Genomic DNA, 13151 nt, shown 5'->3' on the forward strand with positions numbered 1-13151 from the left:
GTGGTGCACCATTTAGGTGATTGCTGCTCCAAAACCTCCCCCTTTTTTTGACCAAACTTTAACCACTGGTCTGGTACCCAGAGGGTTCTCAATGAATACTACAAAATTGCAATCCATTTGTTTAACTTTCTTGTACCACCTTTTAGTTCTTGGCCCATATTGCACTGGCCTTGTCCTTGTCTTGGGCTCTGTACAAACCTGAATATACCAACACAACAAAAATAGTTAGGCTCAGCCTAGTATGCCTACAAGTATCCCCTTTCATAGGTGAAATCAAGAGATAGCTACCTCTACAGATTCTGTATCATTTGCACCATCACAACCTTGTTCAACTTATTTACCAAATAAATAGACCAACACATATATACACACTTATACATCAATCCTGTTGTGTCTAAGCCTATATCAACAGCTTTTTGAAAAACCATTAGGAAAAATTTGGACTCACAAACTGACCCTCTAAGGACTTTCTCTCTCTTCCATGAATCAAGGAAAAGTGCAAAAATAATGTTATAATATTGCTCCTCTCTCTTCTCTTCTCTTTTTGAATCTTGTACATCTCAAAATATTAGTATTATAATAGATTCACTTATTATTTTATTGACTGTCCAAGAACTGTACCGGACCTTCTCAGAACTCGAATATCTCAAAAGCTATTTTTTTATTTGAGCTGGTTTCGAATATCTCAAAAGATATGACATTCCTAAATGCCCAGATTCATTTATGACTGAAGAAACAATCATTTCGTGATTCTAGAAGGATTTTATCTTAAAAATGGAATATCTTGATTTGTACTTTGTATTTCATAATTTTTTTTACAAGTACGTAGATCTGTGCTTTATCTACATTCTGGTACGTTTTTATGTTTTTTCATAGAGATTTGAAGAGAATAGACATTTTTTAATATTTTAAGAATGTGCTTAGATTTATTATTTTAGAGAATAGTGCATTACGAATTTTTCTTTTTTTGTGATAGAGCTTCTTCTTCTCTTTAGGTCATTTCTTCTTTCCATAGCTCATTTCTTCTTCTACTTTCAAATTTGCATCTACAAAGAGTTTGTATTTCCCTCCATCTCCAAATAGTTTATATTTCTCTCTTGTTCTATTGCACTTGTTCACTACAAAGCTAGAGAATGAAGAGTGATTTGATTTTTTGGTGCCATTTTCTTGGAGCCAACAAACCATTTCCCTCTTCATTAATCTTGCTATCAAGAAAAGAAGCAACAAAGAGACAACACAAAGCCAACACAGAGAAGCAACAGAGAATAAAAATGGAGGTTAGCAATGTTTTGATGTTGGTTATATGTTCAATTGAGTTCTATAAGTTATGTTTTCCTGTTGATTATGTGCATTACTATTTGTAAATAATAAAGTTAATAGTAAGATATATTTTACTATTGGTTAATAATAATAATATGTGTTAAAGTTGGTGTTAAGTTACACATATATGTTAATAATCATGAAATTTTGTGTAAGTTTTCTTGTAGGCATTGATTGTACTCAATGGAGATAGTGATGTATCTAAGTGTTTCTAGTTTTTCGATGTTTTAGGAGCAAGAAGCTCTAAGAAGAGAAGTATACACTTCCAGCTAGATAAAGAGTATGCCCCATTGTACAAGAGAATTGAGGTTTCAATGATGAATCCATCGGTGATGCAATTACACAGAATAGCAGGGAAGAAACATATAGATCTTTGGGTTGATGGGTCTATATATCCACCTGATCCTATTACACAACAATCTCCCCAATTCTCAGGACTAACATTATTTGTCAAGTATGTTTGTGAGGGTAATGCAGGGTTACAGGGTTATACTTGGAGACTTGCAACCCAAGCCCATGTTTCTACACAACAAATCATGAAACTTAATAGATCATTGTTGGCAAAATAAGAAGAGAATAATGTTTTGCAAGATGCTATGCATGCAATGGTAATGCAAAATGCCAATAAGAAGATGAAGATAATGCTAGAGAAGACTGTCTCACTGATGGGCCCACAACAACAAGGGAGGTACGTGAACGCCAAAGGTCATATAAACCTATGCACATGTTGGCAAAGACAGGTGGACAATACAGGCGAAGGATCTATGCACAACGTGATAACATGCAAAAGATGTTTAGCAATCTAAAAAATGAAGTGAAACAAGGAATTGAAAAGGTACTCACTAAAGTTATGGTGAAGTCCGTGCTTCAATGCCCAAAGTTTAAGTCAGTTTTTTTGGTGATGAAGTTATCATACAATGCTTACAAGAGGTAAGTGATTCCTTCATATCAAATGATATGCGGGGAATATGTGATAAGGTAGGAATAAGTTCTCAGTCTTATGGCATCTTATACAAACATGTAGATACAAGGTTTAAAAAAGTGTTGCAAAAGAAAAGGGTATTGCCTCTTCCTAAACCATTTCATCTGATGCAAGCGTGGCAATCATTAAACAGTAAGGTGGAACAATTAATTGGTAAGCCTATGCACTTATGTCACAGACATGTATGCAAGTATGGGTCAAAGGAAGTTCCGTTTATCTTGCACACAAATAACAATTTTGTATTAGATATATGCAAGTTACAATCTCTAATGGTAAAATTTTACAGTACATCTGTTGTTGCAGAATGTGGAGGCAAGATAAAATTTGTTTTGAAGCTTGATGAAAGTGAGGTTATCAAAGGTCAGAAGTTAGAACGTGTTAGTCTAACTCTCATGAATAGAGAGCACTGGATCCTAACATCTTGCCTAGTCATCCTGATTACTTTAGTGTATAGTCTGAGAATGAAATTTGGTGGCTTGTAGCATTTGAAGTACCAACGGAAGATTATGAGATTTTGAAGATTTTCTTTAACTTGACAGAGATACCTAATATAGTGCAACATCAAAATCATGGTGAAAGTTTGCACGTGGAAGGTTATGGTGAGTATCAAGTGGAATGGCACCTTGCTGGAGATCTCAAAACTTTGAAGTGCATGTTTGGTGTGTGAAATGTAGCAAATGCAGAGTTTCCTTGCATATATTGTATGCAGTATGGAAAGAAAGGTAAGAATGAGAATAAACAATGGAGAGAAACAGGCAGATAAGGGTGTCCTACACGTGTTCAATTTGTTTGCCGTTGGGGCCAAATGGTACAAGTACATCCTAAGTGGGATCCTATTCTTGAAATCCCCTTGACAAGAGTACACTTTTGCACTTTGCATACACTAGTGAGGATCATAGACAAATTGGTTTATAAATATGTGTGTTTTGCTTGTAAAATGCAGCCAAAGAAGGATGGAAAATATGTGTGTTTTGCTTGTAAAATGCAGCCAGCTTCTAATGCCCAAGAAACATGTAAAAGGGTGGAAGAAGTATTATCTAGGATGGATTTACATCGAGGCCAGGTAGAAATAAAGAAGGATGAAAAAAAGTCTCGAGCAAGCGGCAATGTACCATGTAAGCCTTGCTTTGGCAGCTCAAAAGCAAGGAAATTCCTCTCTGCACCATGAAATTAAAATGGAGAACTACTAGTACAACAACCAGAGAAATATGAAGCATGGAAAAAGTTACATATGGCCGTTCCTGATCGAAGCAATGGAGGAAAGATTAGAGTAGCAAAAACAAATGTGTGGATTGCTCTTGACAAATCGGCAGTGCTTTTGCAGAAGATGACATTTGGACCAAATGATTCCAAGGAGTTTAAGGAGGTGATTGGTATATTCTATGCAGGTAAGATTACACTGCTATTGATTGTTTATAGTTTTTATTCATAATTACTTCATTGCAAGACACCGATCATTGATTGTTGTTGTTGTTTTTATGTTTGTTGTTGATTGTTGATTGTTTGTTTGTTTGTTTTTATGTTTTTATGTTGGTTGTTTGTTTTTTATGACAGGTACTTCATTGCAAAACAAACTTTGTGCATTCACTTCAACTATAGGAGGTGACGACTTCTATGAGGGGAGTGGCTCAGCTTGGACCAAGACATGTGAGATGGCATGCATTCAACACTCATTGATGTGAATATTATTTGGGAGTGTCATGACCCTTTTAGCGTTAATGTAGAAAGTCATTGGCCCCTTGGTTTTCTGAGGCAGGAAATCCAACTCATGTCCAATGATCCCCCTTGTAATTTTTATTTCAAGTTGGATGGTAGGAAGGTTGGGAGTCAAAGTGAACATTGTAAAACATGCAAGCAGTGTGTTACTCCACACATCCTTGAAATTGTAGAGTTGATGTAATTCTTATTCTTCCAAGTGAATATTAAAAATTGTTTCTCTAAAAGTGTTGTAAATTTAATTTTATTTCATTTCATTAATTGTAGTGGTTTTTTTAAGTCTACTATGTTTCGAACCCATTAATATGTAAGAAAATAAAGATAAGTATAAGTAAGTACAATTGTAAATATAAGTATAAATATATATTTAAGCGTAAATAATAATATAATTAATTATCCTAGAAATATAAATATGATTTATGATTTCTTGTATTTTAATGAAGTGTCATTAATTTTAAGTCTATGGATATAAGTATAAAAATAAATATAACTTTAAGTATATATTTAAGTACAAATAATAATATAAGTAACTTTATAAATATAATAATAATAATAATAATATGTAATAAGAAATAAAAGTATGATTTATTATTTATTATATTTTATTGAAGTGTCTTTTATTTACTAAAGTATAAACATAAGGTATTAAAATAAATATAAGTTTATAGTTATTTTAAGTACAATAATAAACATAAGTATAAATTGCATCCATCTAACCTCATGAAACCCAAAGTCATGACCCACCACTAGCTTCATTGAGTGCCATTACAATTGAAGGGGTGGAGTACCTCCTCATGTAGGATGTGTTAGAGCTCTTGGAGTTTTAATAAAATAAATATTATTCCATTAAAAGTTTAATAAAATATATATTATTTTATTAAAGTTTTAATGAAATAATATATAAATTTATATTTATAAGTATAAGTAGGGGTTATTTTCATTCACTTCTATTGCATTCTCTATCTCTCACTTTCTATCCACCTTTCTTATTGCTCCCTTTACGCCTTCACCGTGGCTTCTCATCATCATGATGCGTTCGCACAGTGGATGAGTGAAACCCGTTTACGGTTAGATGTGGGACTAGATTTACCCTAGGTTTTGTTATAGTGTTGAGCTAGAGAATATATTTAGGACTCTAGAGCCTAATAGCTTAGTGCTTGCATCTTTTTGCGCAGGATATGATGATATCACATTTTTTATCCCTAGCTCCACTGCTCGGTGGATACCCCTAGAGTTCCTCTTCTCCATGAAGAGTGGTGACAATCATAGAAAGGTTGTGCAAAGAGCACTTGCACATGTTCCCCCCCTTCCGATCTACCTCTGTGCCCCTCACTTTTGAGGAGGCAGACCTGATCGATCTTATCAAGCGGGATATTGCCTTTGCTATTTGTATATTATGCTCTAATTTTGAAGAGGAGAATGATGAGGAGCCAGTGGTGCCTCTTCTCACCTATGAAGAGAAGGAGCCAGAGGAGACAGTCCTGTTTGTTGAAGCCTGGACTTCAAGTAGTATAACACATTACATGGTAAGTGTGACACTACAATTAATTTATATGGTTTTAGAGACTAACTATGATTACATTATTTATTGATGTAGCATATATTGCATGCTCATAGTCCTTACTTTGGAAATGAAGGAAGTTTAGCAATATGGTCTACACAGGGCATGGAGCAATCTCATTCACCAGCACGATGTGCTTTCCAAAAGACAACTGCTCATGGAGGTGGAATCTATGATGTCAATCTAATGAAACAATTACTTCTATGGTGGTATAGAAAGATAGTAATAGGTTAGAGGAGAAGAAACCTATGTCCAATGGATCACAGGCAATACACAGAGTCATATGTGAGGTTAGAAAGGCACGATTTGAGAATTCATTAGGTAGAGAGAAACATGCTGAATGGTTGAGAACCGAAGAAAGAGAGGGAAGCAAGTGGAAAACCTGAGAGTCAAGTGTTTCAAAAAATGAGCAAATGTAAGTTGAAACTCTGTAATTTTTTGTTGATGCAAGTATTACTCTACTAAACCAAAATGGCTTTCACATAGAGCTTGTAAACCAATGTGATATATCACCCATAATCTCACTAACTATAACCATAATATTAAATGATTTTATGTGTGAGAGTATATGCATACTTGTGTGTGACCAGTTGTGTTATTTTTAAAGTTGACTAAACTATTACTTATAAATGATTTTATGTGTGAGAGTATATGCATACTTGTGTGTGAGCAGTTGTGTTATTTTTAAAGTTGACTAAACTATTACTTATAAATGCTTATAAGTGGTGAGACACTTACATTTTATAATCTTCTAGCTTTCAACAAGGCATGGCACGCACCAAGCAAAGTGCTAAGGGGAACCCTACTAAGACTCTCCTAACATAGACCCAGGTCAATATACCAACGGACACTGATAGTGAGCGCACTCAATCTGACAATCCAAGAGGCACTACTACAGGTACAATGCATCCACATCTGCCATGTCACAAGAAGCGTAGATAGAGACCAGGCACTTCTGTTCTTCGAGAAATAAGGAAGTATCAGAAAAGTACAAACTTAATCTTACTGAGGGCGCCATTTGCAAGACTGGTGCAAGACTGGTGCGAGAGATATTGTAAGATCTCCAACGAATGTCTTGTAATAGGTTCTATGCAAGACTTAGTTCTATAGTCAACAATGTACAGCGATGGTCAGCCCAAGTGTTGCTAGCTCTTTAAGAAGTAGCTGAGGCATATTCGGTGGACCTCATGCATGATGGTCAGAACTATTCATGGCGAAGCGCATCACTCTTATGGACAAGGATTTGAGACTTGTACTACTACGAAGGATTCGTAATAATGGCGATGCCTTCAGTTTGAACATGGATAATATGATTTGAGTAAATCATATGATGCGTTGTAAACCTGTGTTTCAATGTACTTGTAATCTATGAGAAGTGTTTTTAATATACAAGTACAATTTGATGTTTCTTTCTCAATATCTTGGGTATTATTATCTTTTTCTCTCATATAGTTTTTCAAGTTTATCGAAAGAATTATTTTTTTGTTCATAGGCCTCATTTGGATTTAGGATTTTTCACACAAAATGTATGCATGAAAGACTATAGGTGTATAAAATTTCAATGAATTTAGAAATTTCAAAATTTTTATCTTTACTAAAAAAATATAATAAAAATTACTCTAAAAATTAGATTACTTTAAACATGGAATGAAGTTCTAGAAACCCTAGGGAATTAGTAAGATGTTGCATGAGAGAGGCTCTTATAAATAAGTAAATGACTAAATATAATAAAAATTACTAAAAAAATTAAGAGTTATTTATTTTCATTCTATAAAAATGTAAATATAAGTTATATTTTCAGTTTTTGAAGTTATAAATATAAGTTTGGAGTCTTTCATTTTCATTCTATTCTTGTTTTATCTTCTTCAAGAACATGGCTCGCATTAAGCAGACTGGGTTGATCTCGTGAAGGTCAGGCCCCCACCACCGCCCACACATCACAAATGTCGGTGGAGACCTGGCACAATCGCTCTTCAAGAAATAAGAAAGTATCAGAAGATGACAAACCTTCTGATCCCAAGGAGACCTTTTCATTGCCTTGTTAGGGAGATCATGGATGATTTGAATGAGAGCTGGATATCTCGATGGCATTGTCGGGTCGGCAATAGTGAGGCTCCCACACGATGGACATCAGTAGCTTTGGAAGCTCTTCAAGAGGCTGCTAAAGCTTTTTTGGTGGACATGTATGGTGACATAGTGTACGCAGTAGTCCATGCCAAGAGAGTCACCATCACTGACAAAGACATGCGGCTAGTTCTACGCATGCGGAAGTGGAGGGAAGATTATGATGATGAGCCACAGTTTTAGGGAGATCTTGTAATCTCATGTATATGCCACAATGTAATCTCATGTGATATTATGTAAATGCTTTACTTAATGAAAATATTTTTTTTAAATCCTTGCCAAGTGTCTACTTGATTATATCTGGCAATCATAATTGTATTGTGATTTCAATTTCAAATTAATGATTAAATATTATTTGTTGATCACACGATACAACAAAACTTTAAAAATATATTTTTATTAATATAGAAACTGTTACATCATGACATAGAAGCAAGTACAAAAACCCTAAACTTTGTGCCTCTTAGTACTAGGCTCAGCAGAGTCAGTAGTAGGAGCTTTAAGCGAAGGAATTACAACAAAATTTCCATCGAGCTCGAGTTGGATAGCATGAAGATAAGTCTTCCCAGTAGCAAGGCCTAGGCCAACAAGTGAATGAATCTTCCCTCCACGTTGAGCTTCGGGCCAATCTCAAGTACTTGTGGAGGGACATCCACGGTGTCAAAGCCAATGAGGTCTTCATCAACATCCTGAACACCACAAGGACATCCTACATGAGCAAGTACTCAACACCATCTATAGTGATGGAACTCAATGATGCAAGTTTTGCATTCTCAGTAGGATGGTGATAGTCGACAAGTCCAAAGACAAGCTATGTGACACAGTGATTCTGCACTCAATGATATCATCATGGTGGTGAGTTCTCTTGAGATGCCATGACTCACCTAGTAACTGAGTCATCCAATCCTCAGATGGGCACTTGCATTGATACGTAATCTTAGTTTTCTTTACTACTTCATAGGATCTAAACAAATGTGCAAACAAACTAACTGGAACAAACCAACTTAGATGCACGTCTCTAGAGCCTGTGGAGGGTTTCATGGTAGCATGAACATCAGTTTTTATCTTTACCCTACATGCTTCTGACATGTCTAAGCTAGGATTATACCATTCCTGGGTGGCTAGAAGCTATCAAACTTGCACTTCCTAGAGTGATCAAACATAAGCAATGCATGATGCCCAACATGGTAAGCCCGATGATGCATCTCCACTACATTGAGCATGCAAAATGGATATCTTTTTTTCATAGACTTACACACAAAACATAGAATTATTAATAAAATGTCATTCTAAAAAAGTAGCAAAAATCCATTATAGTTATTAACCTTACCAAACATAAAAAAAGACCCATATATAGCTATGCCATCAAAATGAGTAGCTCATGTATGTAGTAAATAGGACCCAGTCCTATGGTATGGAGTAATCCTCAAAATAGATGACACATGTCTTTACATCATGGACAATGTTAGAAAAATACCCTTTTATATATAAATATACCCCCAACTCCTCATCGGGAAGAGTAATCCTGTGTCTCTCGAAGCCCTCATCCATAATTGTGACAATGAAATTTAAGTCCACTGTAGGTAGATTAGTTAAGAAGTAACTTACATAAACAAACATGCAAATGTTTGTATGTTAGCACTTGTAATGATTTGTTATAATTTACATATATATCCTTGTGGTTGTCTAGCATAATGTCTACAACATGTCAGGAAGGAGGGGGTGTACACCAAAAAGGCGGCTCTATAAAGAAAGAAAGTTATATAATGTCTACATGTCGAGAAGGAAGGCGTGCACACCAAAAAGGTGGCTCTATAAAGAAAGAAAGTTATGTAATGTCTGTATATATATATAAAAAACTATGAAGAAAATAATAATTAACCTTCAATCCTCGACTCCAACACATAATGTCATGTATATAAAAAAAACTATGAAGAAAAAAAAATTAACCTTCAATCCTCAACTCCGAAAGATCCAAAGTAAATATGTCGAGAAGGAAGGGGTGCACACCAAAGAGGTGGTTCTATAAAGAAATTAAGTTATATAATGTCATGTATTAAAAAAACTATGAAGAAAAAAAGTATTAATCTTTAACCCTCGACAACTCCGACATATGATGTCATGCATCTTTGTCCTAAAATAAAATGTTTTTTTCCAAAATACATACACATACACAAAAGAAAGGATAAGGTGCCACGTGGCCTCATATGGAGACCCTTTTTGGCATGCAACCTCCTCTTGCCATGTGGTAGGGGGAAGTAGCATTCTTAATAGAATAGATACACAGATATACAAAAAGGCACACAAAAAAATTAGAATACACAACTTCAATAAGATACCTAAAATGATCACTCAGAATTGAGTGCGTCCATAGAGTGAGCCGAAAGAAAAAATCACACACATAGAAAAAATAGATTAGTTCCTTAGAGTGAGCAGATATGCTCGAGATGTCTCGATGGATGAGCAATGTGAGGAAAATACATTTAACATGGTTATAACCAAATCTGAAAAGCGCCCTCAAATTCATTAAAAATTTAATATTTGACTAGCTAGGATTTCTAGCTTGGTAATATTAAAATGCCTCACAACTTGAAATGAAAATTTCTAAAGGGCAAGCTTGGACTGTACCCATAAAGTTATAATATTAATAGTTAACTACAACTTCTAACTTTGTATAACAATTTCAAATCAGATATAACTTTCTGCCCTATAAAAAGGTTGAGAGCTGCTTGATATCTCCACAAAAACTAGCAAGAATGGGCAAAAACAAGAGTAGCTGTCCTTTTTTCTATGAGCAAGTGTTTCTCTCTTAGTCTCTCTATCTCCTTGTCTCTCTCTCTATGTCTCTCTATCTCCTTGTCTCTCTCTCTCTATGTCTCTCTATTAAACATAATAGAGCTATTTTTTTCTATTAGCAAACAGTTTTTCCCTATCTCTGTGTCTCTATTGTTTTTGCCTAGAGAGAAGAAAAATTCTAGAGAGAGATAATTCAATATTGAGATATTTTTGGATATAAAAATTCTCCTAATGTCTAAAATATAATTCCCTAAAATAGAAATTCAAAATAAAATCTCTAATATGCATTAGGACCTTAGCCTAAGGAGTCAATTAAAAATATGTATTAAAGACCTTACACTAAGGGTCCAGATTTTCAAAAAAAATTGGATTATGGTCCAATTAAGGTTCCAATGGGCCAATAGGATTAATCCAAGTGTTGGGATGAGATAAATCCAATGAATAAAAGAAAATACCTTAAAATGAGTAAATGCTCACATAAAATGAAGAGTTGACTGAGTATAAGGTTTATTAGTTAAAAATTAAAAGATATTACTAAAAAATGAGATATTTAGAGGAAATGATGTATTTTTGACACCTCAGTTAAGGAGAGAATGTCACATCAAGGAGGTGCCTTTTTCTTCATGATTACTTGAGTTTTTTAATACAAAAAATGTGATATTTTTCTCTCTCCTCTCTCTTGGACCAAACTAGATCAAAAAGGGAGCCAAACTGGTCCAAATCTTGTCCAAATTGAGTCAAACAGTCCAAGTAGCATTCTTAATAGAAAAGATACACAGAAGCTGGAAAGCTCTAGAACCCAGTTGGACTTGGTTAGAGGCCTCCTTCACCTATAAATAGACCCTCATTCCTTTGTACTCTCATCCTTGAGCTATACCATGCCAGTATTATATTAAAATAATCATATTTTCTATTATCCCTTAATTTTCCTCTACTTTTGGGGAGCTTGGACCTTCTCTCTCTCTTCAACAACTCTTGGAGTTCTCTTCTCCTCTTGCTAACCAATTGATTGGTTGGGGGCTTCACTACTAAAGAAAGAATCAAGCCAATCTTAGAGATATGATGGATTTTATGGTTTTTTTTTATTTCCTCAAATGACTTCTTCTTTTCAACCCCTCTCAAGCTTGAGAAGCTTTCTAAATGATTGTTTTAATTCAAATCAAGCTTTGCCTAAGAGTCTTAATGTTTAATTAAGAGAAAGTTAATCTTTATGCTTATTTACAAGTAATGCTTTCTTTAAGTAAATCTCTCTCTCAAAAAGAATAGTCATCTCTATGGCTAATTATTTAACAAAAGAATGTTTCTCAAAGATAGTCTTTTATTTTAAAACTAAACTCTAGGCTTGATGAGCTAGAGATTAAGAAAATTATATTTTCATGATTTTGTGCTATTAAAATAATGGTTAATTCTTTTAGATTGTTTATGAGTAGATAATAACTACTTTAATTAATTATAAATAAGAAATGGATTATCCTAGCAAATTGGGAAAAGAGGAATGTTGAAATTAGCTTAATCTAATGGAATAATCATAATTATGTTTATAATTATGGTTAAAATTATGATTTAAATTCATAGTTTAAATTTAAGCTTAAAAGTCGAACTTCTATCATATTTTTATTACAAGCTTTTATTCTTTTAGGAAATTTAAAAATTATCAGTAATAGCAGCAGCAAAGCTATGGCAAATTTTTCAGAAAAAAAATACATATCTTATTTTTATGCATAATACTAAAAGAGGAACTCCTACCATATTGTAGGTTTAGAAATTTTAAGTAAAAAGAATGATTTTGACCATATTCATGAAAGAATACTTTTTGTTTTTATGCATAATTATTTAAGTAAGAAAAAAAAAGAGAAATTTTTAATAAATTTATTTTATGCATAAGAATTTTTAAATGATAAAAGAGGAATTCCCATGACATTCGGAATTCAATCATTTAAATGCAAAAAGAGGAATTTCTGGCATATTCAAAATAATGGATATTTTTATTTAATTTAAAAAGAGAAATTTTTGATAAATTTATTTTATGCATAAGAATTTTTAAATGATAAAAGAGGAATTATCATGACATTTGGAATTCAATCATTTAAATGCAAAAAGAGGAATTTTTGGTATATTCAAAATAATGAATATTTTTATTTAATTTAAAAAGATAAATTTTTGATAAATTTATTTTATGCATAAGAATTTTTAAATGATAAAAGAGGAATTCCCATGACATTTGGAATTCAATCATTTAAATGCAAAAAGAGGAATTTTTGGCATATTCAAAATAATGGATATTTTTATTTAATTTAAAAAGATGAATTTTTGATAAATTTATTTTATGCATAAGAATTTTTAAATGATAAAAGAGGAATTCCCATGACATTTGAAATTCAATCATTTAAATGCAAAAAGAAGAATTTAAGCATATTCAAAAAAATGGATATTTGTATTTAATTAAAAAGAGAAATTTTCATGGTATTTTAAGTAGAAAAAGAGAAATTTCCATGGTATTTTAAGTAGAAAAAGGTTTAAATTAATTTTGATGACAAAAGAGGAATATTCACCATAATTCCACCTAGAAAATTAGGGTTTATTAATGATTAAATTGGTGGGAAGAATATTCTTAAATAATTTTATGTAGATAAATCAATAAATTGTTATATA

This window comes from Cibotium barometz, chromosome 10 (assembly GCF_041138505.1).
Source record: "Cibotium barometz isolate CiBa-2024 chromosome 10, ASM4113850v1, whole genome shotgun sequence".
NCBI lineage: Eukaryota > Viridiplantae > Streptophyta > Polypodiopsida > Cyatheales > Cibotiaceae > Cibotium > Cibotium barometz.